We start from the raw sequence: 12,265 nt of genomic DNA, 5'->3' as shown, positions 1-12,265 counted from the left end.
TCTCTCTCTCTCTCTCTCTCTCTCTCTCTCTCCCTCTCTCTCTCGTTGCTAGCTGAGACCATGAATGGGCTGGAAAAAACGGCCCTGGTGACTCGGGCGCCACAGGCTAGAGAGACCGAGCGAAGTGGAGAGGTGGGGCAGGGAAACTTTTGGGGATGATAATGTTCCATCAGGTGCTTTTCCCCCACATCATATTCCTGCCAAATAGATCATGTGACTTATATAATGCAATGCATCTGCGTCCTAATTCCAACATTAAACTGTATTACAAATATTCCCAGTATATGAATACATTTAGTAATACTACTTAATGATTCACTTCTAGCCTTGTGAAAAGAAGTGTTTAATTACATTCAAATGTGCACTTGTGTTCTAAAAATCTTTAAAATTAAGAAAAACTTAAGTGCACTTTTAAGTACAATTTAGTACACTTAAGTAACACACTTAACTTTTAAAAAGTGCTCTTGGTAATAATGCCAAATTAAAAGTACATTTTAAGTAATTGTTTTAATTTTATTGTGCTTTAAAGAAGTGCACTTATATCAATGTATTGACTAACATGCTAATGAATTAAACCCATGTGAAAATGAGAAATCACATAAAACCTTTACATTAAACCTAATTATTATTACAAATATTCTAAGTATATGAATACATTTAGTGATACATTTAATGATTCACTTCTACCCTTGTGAACAGAGTGCACTTAATTACATTGAATGTGCACTTGTAGTGTACTTCAAATCCTAAAAGAATAATCAGTAACACTTTATTTTAAAGTGTCCTTGGTACACATGTTAAATGCACTTAATATTATAATAACAATAAATTATGCATTATTACATGCAAGTAACCTTTAGCCAAAACCCTAATCCTAACCCTAACCATATAGTAAGTACATGTAGTTAATTACTATTACTCAGTACTTAAATGTATACTGTAATTACACTGTAACAAGGACACCTTAAAATAAAGTGTAACCGAATAATCCTAATAATTGTATTTCGGGATAATATAATAAGATTGAAAAAAAAAAGGAAATTTTTCTTAACACACTTAAGTAACACACTTGTTTTTAAGTAACCCACATCTTTAAAAAAGTACACTTAAATGCATGAGAATATTAGAATATTGCATACAAATTTTTACATTAAACCTAATTATTATAATTACAAATATTTTAAGCATATGAATACGCTTAGTGATACATTTTATGATTCACTTCTACCCTTGTAAAAAAGTGCACTTAATTACACTGAATGTGCACTTGTAGTGTATTTAAAATCTTAAAAGACTAATGTACTTAGACATAATATAATAAGAATGAAAAAAGAAAGTACATTTTTCTTAACACATTTAAGTAACACACTTAAAGTGCACTTTGTAATAATATTGTCAAATGAAATGTTTTGCTTTTAAGTACATTTTAAACTATTGTTTTAATAATGTTTTGTCATACTTTAAAAAAGTACACTTATTTTGATGTGTTGATTATCATACCAAAGAATTAAATGTGTGAAAATTGGAATATCGCCTAAAACATTTACGTTAATCCTTCTTATTATTATTCCAAATATTTCCAGTATATGAATACAATTAATAATACCACTTAATGATGTCAAAATGATCTGTTATGGAGTAAATGCATTGCATGTTACCAGTACAAATTTAGTTTTGGATTCAAGACATGGATGAAAGCACAGACTAATAGTGTTTTCCTCAGAAGCCTGACTATAAATACACACAATGCCATTCTTTTGTATCACGAGACTGTTTGGTCTATTGAAACAGTGGCTATCCATTAACTCCTCTTCACAGTATTAGCTATTAAAAGGCTGTGTGTTTCTCGGCAATCTTTATGTTGGCTGTTTTAAAATTCCCTTTCAGAGCATTCCTGGAAAACCGAGTGAGTTTATAGTGAATTGTTTTATTGCAACGTATTCACCTGCTGCCTGCGTGACTCATTCTTTCAAACACAAAATGAATGGAGATCATTTAAAGTTTTGATTTCACATCCAGATAGTTGTTTATTTAAATTTTAGCACTGAATATTACTCATTTGAGACGGCCGGATAAATATATGTGGCCACAGTTGTGATGACAGCCGCTAATTAAAAAAGCACATCTTTCCTTACTTCCTTTTTCATCCCTTATCCATCCTTCCTTCGATTCCGTCCAGCAACCAATAAGTCATTCTTTTCGTCCGTCGTTTGAAGTGTATATATATTTTTGATGAAGCCACATCTTTAACTTCTCTAAAAGTACAGGGTGGAAACAGGATTTATTTGGCTGAGATGTGCATTAATGTCAACCCCATGAGCTGAGTGGCCTTTTGAAGGCTGAAACGGATCTATGGTAATCACATTATGCTTGTGACATCCATGATCCATTAACTGAGTTGAGGAATCTGATATATGTGTGTGTTTGTGCATTTCTGTAGGTTCATGCCTCCCCAATTCCCTCAACTGGGAATCTAATTCGGGAAAGATTTGCATTCCTTTCCCAGACGTCTTTAGAGGAAGCGTGAGTCTTCAAACTGATAGTAAAGCTCAGCTCCCATAACGTTTTATCAGGGCCGTCGTTGCACATCAATAGCGATCCCCATCCCTCCCTCTTCTTCTTCTTTCTTTAATCTTTCTAAACAAAAGAGCGTGCAAAACAAAGATGGCAAATATCAAGCGTGATAAGAGAGTTTTGTGTTTGCAGGTTGTGTTCACATTTCCTGATTTACTGCACACCGAGCACCTGTTTGTTTGTGAGTCTGACTTTTGATAATTGTGTGTAAACAAGCCATGCTGATTGATTCGACAGGTTACAGAGGTCATTCAGTTTTCTCTATTTCTATTGCAATAGAAAATCAATGGCACGAGAAGACTGCGGCATTGAGTAAAGCTCAGTAAATGGGTGATTTAGGTGACTACTTTGAGGTAGGAAGTGAATCATATTGACTACTTGATACTTTGATATTTTGGAGCATGTCAGCAGGGGCGTATTTCTGTCCCCCTCACTTCTGAAATGATGGCTACGCTCCTGCATGTCAGCCTTCCCTTATGAAAAGAAGTGCTTAACTGTATTGAATGTGTACTTCAAATCTTAAAAGTACATTTTTAAAGCCTACTTGCAGATAATATAACATCAATTAAATAAAAGGTCACTTAATTGTACTTAGAGACTCTTTCGTGGCTGTGTTTCTTAACATACTTAAGTAAACTTTTAAAAAATAGCACTTTGTAAAACTGTCAAATTAGAAGTTTTACTTGAAAGGACATTTCACTTCATGTTTTAATAATCTTTTGTCCTGCTTAGAAAAGTACACTTATTTTGATGTATTGACTTACATACTAAAGCACATGTAAAGTACTTAATCATAATTTGAACTGTAGTGTGTTATTCAGTATTACATTTAAAATTAATATGTTTTAAATGTACTAAATTGCAAAGTCATTACAGATGTGTAATTACTAATATATTTAAAATACACAAGATACAAGTTTAAATAAAATGACAATAAGATATATTTTAGTTTACCATAAATGGTCGTCAGTACATTCAGCAGTACTTTAACCATATTTCAAAGACAACAGAAGTTATTATAAAATTACATATAAACGTACTTAAGTCCTTCTTGAGTGGGTCAAAAAAGTTCAGCCAACTGCATTTAATCTAAATTTAAACTACAATACATTTTAATTTAATTGCAGTTAGAATCCAATTAAGTGTCTGAAAACATCACATTTAGTTCACACTTAAATATATTTCACTTTCATTATATGGAAAGGAGTGGCCAGGGTATTTTTCTATGATTCTTCTCTTGTGTTCCACAGGAAAGTCATACAGTTTCGGAATGAGTAAATAAAGACAGTTCATTTTTGGGTAAACTATCCCTTTAAGCAGTGTCTGCACATGCAAAGGAATATGCAGATGCAGAGGATGTTCTTTTCCTAACAAATGCCTCCCCGCAGGGGTCTGTTCTTGCTGAGACTTGAAACAGTATTATTGGACTCTATTTATTCACATTCTTAATTTGCTATTATTGGCCGCTGCAGTGATGTTGGAAAAACAATAAAATTATATTTAAATGCTTTATTGGGACACCAACAAACTGTGCAAGTTTGTATTTATTTATTTATTTTTATGTATATTGCATTTGCTCAGAGTTTTGGGCCCCATGCCAGCTTTTTCAGCTGTTACACTTGTACAAAGCAAAAAGATGTCTTACAGTTACAATATTGAGGCTTTTTGAAACTATTTTTTGCTCACAGGACTCATGTCAAAGTTATAAAGATGTACATGTTTGATGTAAGATTTGTTTAGTGGATTATGCTCATTACCTACCTTTTCTTTAAAAGAACTTGCTCTGGAGACATGAACGTTGAGTATGTAAATAGATACATATTTACAGACACATGCATATGAATATGTGTCTCTCTCTGTGAGACGCACGCACGCACGCACGCACGCACACACGCACACACACAATGGCTGTGAATGAATACAAAAAACGGTGATACTCTCTAAATACCATTAAAATGTGCAATCATAAATATATCTGCATTCAATGCATATAAAATGATTAAATGCATAAAAAAATAATGGCATATTTTCACCAGATACTATCAATGATATTATTGAAGATTATGTATTTATTTATGTGGATATATTTACTCTTTAACATTATATTTGAACTTTCAGTTGGCATAAATGATCAGATTACAGTTTGTGTTTGTCATTTACTAACAATTAGAGATAATGACTAGTCTTCTGACATGTTATTAATAAAATTTAGTTTGGTGAGCACAGATGCTCATAAGTCTTGTGTGGCCCATCCTTGTGTGAGATGGTTGTTCTTCTGCATTAATTGCTGTCCCCCCCAAATATTTTATTATTTTTTAACTCATTAAAACTCATATAAATCCTATAAAACTGCCATATGTTATTTCTCCCAACCCTACCCTGTGATCAGCTCCAACCCTATCAAACACACTGGAAGCAGCCAATCAAGGGCTTCAGTATTGCTTAAAAATACACAGGCAGGTGAGCTTAAGCAGGTTGGAAATAAACTTTTCGGGACAGTGGGTCCCCAGGAGCAGGGCTAAAGACCTCTGATATATACTGTATATATACACACTTCTTGTATACAAACAAACACAAGCACACACACACATGCTTCAGAACAGGAGTAGTTAAACACAAGATGACCCACTCTAACCCTTCAGGACACACCTGGAGTCAGTCTCACTCAAACCATCGACCTCTCCACACCTGTGTTGTGCCCGCGAGCATCCAATCCTTCACCTGCCCGGGGCTCTGGAGACTGGCAGACCCCTGTGCGTGAATAGGACAGTCAGACCTAGACATTTACTTGAAGATTAATGAGATTCAGTCGTTTGGTTTCAAACACACATGATACACTCACGCACATCTTCAGCCTGCGATTCTGCCAGCCCACTAAACAAAGGAGCGCTCTTCTCCTCAAAGCTCTTTCAAGGAAGGCCTGCAATGTCTCTTTGACTTATTACACCTCGCCCACTCTCGTTAGAAAAGAAATTAGCTGTGCATTCTGTTTCAATTAACCTTCTGCAGCAACAGAGCGGGACTGGGATGGGAGTCCAGTGCGTGCGTGGAGGTCAGGGTAATTGAAGAGCGATGTAATGATGACATTGCTGAGGAGCCGGAGCCGTGGTATTAAGGTGACTGATGGCGGCAGAAGGGCATGTGTCATGTCATACTGGTGCGACTTTGAAAAACGATGCTCTTAAAAGATGCCAGCTGTCACAATGCTACAATACACAACCAACGGGCTTCGAGATCTCCTCGCTGAAGCCCCATGTGAAATGATCCTCCTGCATTGTTCGAGCATGGACAGTGTTGGTCTTTTCTACACTGGGGCTTATTTTATAAAACAACCAAAATATATCGGTAACGCTTTAGTATAGGGAACAATTCTCGCTGTTAACTAGTTGCTTATTAGCATGCCTATTTTTAACATACTGCTGTTTATTAGTGCTTATAAAGCACATATTGTGCATGACCATATTCTACATCTCTAATCCTACCCAGTACCTAAACTTAACAACTACCTTACTAACTATTAATAAGCAGCAAATTAGGAGTTTATTGGGGCAAAAGTCATAGTTAATGGTTTGTTAATGGCGAGAATTGGACCTTAAAATAAAGTGTGACCAATGTATCTTGTTTTGTTTTTACATGCAATTTAGGAGCAAAAAAAATTAAATAATTAAATAAAGTAAAATAAATCCTGTATAGTCATTATAAAAATGCCCATGTAGAAGATTTTATTAACTTGCATTGCTTTTTCAGGTCTAGAAACTTTTATAATTAGGCTACCTCATATATTCAGTTTTGACAGGTCTGTGGGAATCCTGGTTCTTCAAATAAATAAATGAACGAATAAACAAACTAACGAGCGAGTGTGCTAATGAATGAATGAATGAATTACTTAATTAAAAAGAAAGAAATATCTTGACGTTTGGTGGTTTTTGATTATTTTAATGCTCCTTTTGTCTTACTATACTGGAGGTCTGAGTGCCAACACAATGGTTTTTTTTTATTAGATGACAGATAAGATGTGCCTTTTTCAACTTTATTGCTGGGCAGTTGTCTGGTTGTTGGCTTTAAATCATTTTACATGGCAAACTGCAGCTTGTCATGTTTGTTTGCCTGCCAAAACTAAAGGAAAATGAACCACTTATAAGCAAAAACAGAGAGTTTGGTCCAAGCATTGATGATGATGTAGAACAGGGATAAACCAATTAAAGGTGTTATCCTCTATTATGTTTGTTAATAATGAAAATGATGTACTGAGTTGTATGCACTGATGAAATATCCGAATAATACAGTACAGTGCAACTAGATTTTTAACATGCTAAAATGTCTTGAGTGTTTGCCAGCATGTTTCTGAGGTTTTCAAGATGTTTTATCATGCTGGTTGGTATGTAGTTGCTAGAGTGTTTTGAATGGTTGCTAGGAGCTTGTTGGCGTTTGTCAGGAGAGCCCTCACCTACATCTCTATGATATCCTGGTCTCTGAATTCCAGAGTCATGTGCCATTCATCATAGAATTGAGAATGCATATAAAATTCCATGAATATCAGTTCATGAATATCAGTTTATTTAGCAAAAATGATTCAGAGTTCAACAGTTCAAATTTGAATGCAAGGGAGTAGAATTGAAATTAATGGCAAGACTTAAGATTAAGGAAACAAATTAACTAGTTACTTATTAGCATGCATATTACTAGCATATTGGATATTTATTAGTACTTATGAAGTACATTTTAATGCCTTATTCTGCATAACCATATTTTAGATCCTTTAACCCTACCTATACCTAAACATACCTACTATCAATAAGAAGTAATTATGAGTTTATTGAGGGAAAACTTTTAATAGTTAATGGTGAATAATGTATTCTAAAGTGTTACTGAATCATTTACTTCATAAATTCCTATCATTCCAATTTAAACCTTTCGAGAGAAAAAAAAAGTGTTGTACTTGTAACGTACTTCAAATCTCGAAACTATATATAAAAAAATAAACATTTACAAAATCACAAAAAAATATGTGGAGATTGTGGATTAGAATTTTTGTCTGTCCAAAAAGTGCACCGATTATTCTGCAGGCATAAAACACATTTATGTATGTATGTATTTATTTATTTTATTTTTTTACTCTCATTGAATTAATATACATTCCAGAACGTATGTGGTATTTGGTGGGCAATTGACTGGTTGTTGGTTTTTATTTTACATGGCAATCAGCAACTTCTTTTTACCTTTTTACCTGCCATAACTAAGCAGAGCATAACTGCTTATAAGCTAAAACACAGAGAGTTTGGAGCAATTATTGATTTAGATGTGGACCAGGGAATTTGGTCAAGGCAATAAACCAATTAAAGTCCATATCCTAATGAGGAGGTGGGGAACTGATGGACTTCCAGCCTGGCCTACATGGTGTTTACCTGATTTAGCTAGATGGCACTTTCCCAAAGGTGTCCAAAACCACTCTTAAACCAACAAATCAACTTGACCAGGCTGGGAGACCAGCTTAGGTTAGGAGAACCAGCTGAGTGCAGGCGAACAAATCTGAAGTAGTTGGCAACATGATAATAGAAACTCAAACAGTTGCACAATACTGACAGTTTGCAACCTCCTCTATAGAAAAAAAGTGGCAGATATGCAGTTCTGCTAGTGGATATCTAGTTTACTTGCTATTAAAAAAAAATAAATTATTGTGCCAGAATCCCTTGTGATATGTAATACCTTATGAGTTTGTTTCCATGTGGGCAACTAAAAACCTGTAGACCCTGATATCAAGAACTTGTGTATCCGATTGGAGCTGCAGTTTGCATCAGCGAAGAGACTTTGTGTGGTCTGTGAGCCTGATCTAACCGTAATTGTGAATATCAACCAATGTGGATCATCCAACACAAGTCCCACTGCTGGTTAAAAGTCTCAGGTTATTTATGGCCAATCGCGGCCCAGTGCTCTTGTAGCGCACAAACCCACGAGCACATACACACACATTCCCAGACACACTCACTTACTCCTCGATTACATCCCCACAGGCTCCCCCTCCCTCAAACCCCAGCCAACAATCCTTCACAGCAGTCCCGATCCATGGTTATGTGTGATTGGCGGCCGGCGGTAAAACATACCCGTGTGTGTTCATTTATGTGTTTTTGTGTGCGTGTGAGTTTGAAGCCACCGGAGCATCGCGAGCCGCCTGATGAATGGCGGTGTGGCCCGGTGGTCTGATCGATACGGGGGGGTTCTGTGTCTGAAGAACAGGTGCGTTCTGCTGAACTGGAAATCCCATTAAGACTCAGCCGGCGATGGGCGAGAGAATGGAGTGTGCACACACAGCGCCGCTGGCTTACAAGAGGAAAAAAGGCAGGTCGACATTCAGGCTTGCCCCTCACGCCCTCACACTTCTGCAGCTATGAGGTCTTGCTAACAGTCTGCCAAGCGTGGCTGAGCTGGAACTCGTCTCGCTTGAAGTCCCATGAACCCCAGTCAGATCGATAAATAGCAAAGAGTGCACGACAGCACACAAGCCTTCATAGTTCTCTGTATGTCAATACTCTAAGCATGTACCGCTGATGTGGAGTCAGTCGTGGCGTTTTCTGCTGGTTTCGGGATGGTGGAGTTACACTCGAATCCGTTCCATTCATTACTGTTTTTTTGGGGAAAAGAGCGCTATTAATTTCTCATTGTCTCACGAGTCAAACATTGGGGCTGGTGTTATCTGTGAGCGTGAGAACCAGCTCTTCCACTGGTTTTCAGCCACAGGTAAGAATGTGGCCTATTGTTATGAGCTTTCCTCTGTTCATGAAGTGATTCAGTAGATTGTAGATAGTAATTAGTTGATTCCACCTGCAGTCATGTGGGTAACACAAGGTGCTGAGAACCACTTCCTGATGTCAGTGAGAAGAGTTTGCTTTATTTTCCATTCAAATAGTATTTGTTTTGGTTTGGCTTTCACCCTTGGTCCTATTTTAATGTACAGATCACAGCAGTTACAGTCGTATCATATCTATGACCACTTCGTTTCACAATTTGTCCTTGTACTCACAATTACCCTGTAAAAAGATTTTTAAATAATTAAATACAAAATAATTAAATAATAATAATAATAATATAGTTGGAGTACATTTTACATATTATTGGAGTCTTTTACTTAAATAAAAAAAATAAAAAAATAAAAATACATACATACATACATACATGATCTGTAATTATTTGTGAAATATCCTACCAATTTGAAAATTGTAAAAAAAAAAAAATTATCTCCCCTCCTCCAGTGTATGTGGTTTTTAATAATCTCTGTTTTGTTTCCATAAAAATTTTATGTCATTTATTCAAAAATAATTAATTAAAATTCACTACAATATATTAATTTAATATGCATAACATTATACATATGTATACCTACTTAAAAGTGTGCATTATTAATTTTCTGCATACAGATATATATATATATATATATATATATATATAACAAAACATCTATTAAATTATCACTAAAATATCAGTGTGGAGAATGTGCCTTCATGTTATTTAACTAAATCACAAAATAGCAAATATTGCAAGGGTTTTATGCATTTATTGTTTTTTTCCCCTCTTTGGTTTATGTTTCCATAACAAAATGCTTATAGAATTGTAAATACTGAATATATTTCAAATATTCATAAATTGAATAGATTTGTTTAATATTCATAAAATGGTTACATTAATATGTATTGACATTATTTTCATACAAATAAAAATTAAATATCAGTGCAGAGAATGTATCTTCATTTTATTAAATATTTTTTATACCTTATATAATACATATGTATTGATTGTTTATATTAAATTCTGAATTACTTTGCAACAATGGGTTTGGGTTGGAAATGAGAAGTTCTTAATTGCGAACACATTTGAGAGCAAATGTTGAATTTCATATTAAACTAAAACCTAAAGGCTGAATTTAAACACTTCTCGCATCTGCATGGTTCTGCTGTGGGTATTTATGAAAACGCACTTGTTGTGGCAGTGTGTGTGTGTATCTTTGTTCCTGTTTATGGTTTCTCCATGTGTATATTTGTGTGTGTTTATGTTAATCTCTGACTCATACAGCATGGCATTGGCATGCAACATCTCTTACAGGAGAGCAGCTAAGGCGTGACACTCTATCTGTGACACATCGTCTGTCCTTCTCTGATGCCAGCATGGTGACAGATCGCCCTACACGCTTGTCATCCGCTCACTGACAGCAGGAGGGAAAGAGATGGAGAGACAGCTAAAGAGAGAGAGAGAAGGAGAGGAAAAGCACAATTAATACTTCCCTTTTCTCAGCCAATCAGAAGCCTGCTAGTGAGCTCTGTGTGGCTGCTCTTTTTAAGCGAGTCCCCAGGCTGATGATGAGTAAGCTGGTAAAAGATTGTGTGCTTGTGTGTGTAAAAGAGACGGTCTGAGAGTATGAGACAGCAGTACTGTAGGAGCTGTGGAGGATGGAGATTTAGACACACTCTGTGTCTGTCCCATCTGTATGTGTGTTCGCATTCAATGAAAACAGAAAAGAAAACAGGTTTCCTCTCCACGTCAGAAAGTGATGTTGATTATTATCCCAGACATATAGAAAGGGGAGTCTTCTGTTTTGCCCGTAAGCCATGTTTAACCAATTCCTGCTCTAATTAAATATTTAATGAAATAATTAATGGTTAATGTCCGTGCATATATTTAGTTTCTGTAGACACAATTAACATATATGTAAAAGTTAATAATAAAAGTTAAACAAACTTTAATATGCCTCTTAATACAACAGTAGCTAGTTTTTAGCACAGCATATAAGGTGTTCAGGGTGTTTTAGTGCATCACTGTGGTTTCTAAGGTGTTCTGGGTGTTATTTTAGCAAATTGTTATGCAGCACGTTTCTGTGTTTGGTTGCATTGTGAGTATTTGCAGAATTCTTCTGTGTTCTGTTGCTCTGTGAGTATTTTCAGCATGTTTCTGTGTTTGGTTGCATTGTAAGTATACAGTGTGTTTTGGTTGCGTTGTATCTCCTGTGTGTTTCTGTATTTGGTTGCATTGTGAGTATTTGCAGCATGTTTCTGTGTTTGGTTGAGTTGTGAATATTTGCAATGTGTTTCTGTATTTGGTTGCGTAGTAAGTATTTGTAGCGTGCTTTTACATTTGGTTGCTTTGTGTGTATTTGCAGCACATTTCTATATTAGGCTGTGTTGTGAATAGCTGTTGTGTTGTGAGTATTTGCAGCACTTTTCTGTATTTGGCTGCATTGTGAGTGTCTGCAGAGCATTTCTGTATTTGGTTGCATTGTGAGTATCTGCAGCACATTTCTGTATTTGGTTGCGTTGTGAGTATCTGCAGCACATTTCTGTATTTGGCTGCATTGTGAGTATGTGCAGCACATTTCTGTATTTGGTTGTGTTGTGAGTATCTGCAGCATGTTTCTGTCTTTGGTTGAGTAGTAAGTATTTGCAGCGTGTTTATACATTTGGTTGATTTGTGTGTATTTGCAGCACATTTCTGTATTAGTTGTGGCAGTGTGAGTAGCTGTTGTGTTGGGAGTATTTGTAGTGTGTTTCTGTATTTGGTTGCGTAGTGAGTATTTGCAGCACATTTCTGTATTTGGTTGCATTGTGAGTATCTGCAGCACTTTTCTGTATTTGGTTGCATTGTGAGTATCTGCAGCACGTTTCTGTATTTGGTTGCATTGTGAGTATCTGCAGCATGTTGCTGTATT

Source organism: Sinocyclocheilus rhinocerous, unplaced genomic scaffold (assembly GCF_001515625.1).
Source record: "Sinocyclocheilus rhinocerous isolate Xijiao unplaced genomic scaffold, SAMN03320098_v1.1 scaffold1297, whole genome shotgun sequence".
In the NCBI taxonomy this organism is placed as follows: domain Eukaryota; kingdom Metazoa; phylum Chordata; class Actinopteri; order Cypriniformes; family Cyprinidae; genus Sinocyclocheilus; species Sinocyclocheilus rhinocerous.
Note: the sequence above shows the minus strand (reverse complement) of the source record.